We start from the raw sequence: 1,271 nt of genomic DNA on the forward strand, positions 1-1,271 counted from the left end.
GAAGTATCCACACAATCACGTGGTGCTTGGATCTCCACCCCATCTTCTTCAACTCTCCTTGAAAATGTTGAAGATCTTCTCAACATGAAAACACTCTCCTTGGTTGAGTGGAGAAGAGATTAGAATGGAGAATAGTGGGCTCCCAATTCTGGCTCCCTAGATTTATTTTTAATTTATATTTACATAATTTATATTAACTATGTCAACATATAGATTAATTAACTAAGGATTGATTTAACCCAATCGATAGGTTAAGTTTCCAGCCCATGGGGTTCCAAGCTACTCCTTATGGTATAGAAGATATTGAGTAGTGATTGAACCCTCTCATGGAACCTTTACCTTCATTGGCTTCTGTATATGTATAATCCATTATCTGTGCGAAACTCTTGAACTCACATCAATCTGTGCGAGACTCTCTACCTTATCTTTCCATAAGTCAAGTTCTATTGCACTCACATCAATCAGCCCTCCACATTTTGGTCCTGAAATTCTACCATTATAACTCAAGCCGTGATGATATGCACAACTATCAGTTAATATTTCAATAATAATAGTGGCCTCATCAATTGTTTTATCTATAAAGGTACCACCACTAGCACTATATACTCTATTCTCTCATGGTCATTCCACCCATCATAAAAAAATTGAACTATTTGCCAATCAGGAAGACCATGATGAGGACATTTTCTAGTAAGGTCTTTCAATCTTTCCCATGCTTCACTAAAAGAATCAGATCCCTGGGTAAAATCTCTAATTGCTTTCGTATAGGCATTAGTCCTTCCAACTGAATAAAATTTTTGCAAAAAACATCTCTCCATCTCACATATGAACCAATGTTTTGCCTTATCCTTAAGAGTATGAGGGAATATTTTCATTTTCAAAGCATATGAAGTCACTCCTGCAATGTTATAAGAGTCACATTTCTCCAGAAATTTATATAAATACTCAAGTATCTTCATTCAATTTTCCATAAAATGATGGCAAAATTTAATGCAGATGACGGTCTATTTTAAAATTCACATTCATATCTAGGGTTCCATGGACCCTAAGGTGAATGCTACTCTCAGCTGGCTCATATAATTCCCTTAATCTCATTACTCTATTCACATCATTAGGAATGTTGGCCATCTCTTTAACTTCTTCCACAAATGTCTCCTCAAATTCTGCGCAAGTTTCTTCCAAATTCTTAGTCTTTCCTGCAGATTCTAGACCTATTAAACTGGGTTCTGAGATCTTCTGCATTGCATAAAATGACTAATGTAAAAAAAACA

At 35.6% G+C, this 1,271-nt stretch overlaps 1 pseudogene; it reads left to right on the forward strand.

The window, feature by feature from the left end:
* The first annotated feature begins 666 nt into the window (after positions 1 to 666).
* LOC144714083 (small nucleolar RNA R71) lies at positions 667 to 745 on the forward strand (annotated as a pseudogene).
* The last annotated feature ends 526 nt before the right edge of the window (positions 746 to 1,271 follow it).

Source organism: Wolffia australiana, chromosome 16 (genome assembly GCF_029677425.1).
Source record: "Wolffia australiana isolate 7733 chromosome 16, ASM2967742v1".
In the NCBI taxonomy this organism is placed as follows: Eukaryota; Viridiplantae; Streptophyta; class Magnoliopsida; order Alismatales; family Araceae; genus Wolffia; species Wolffia australiana.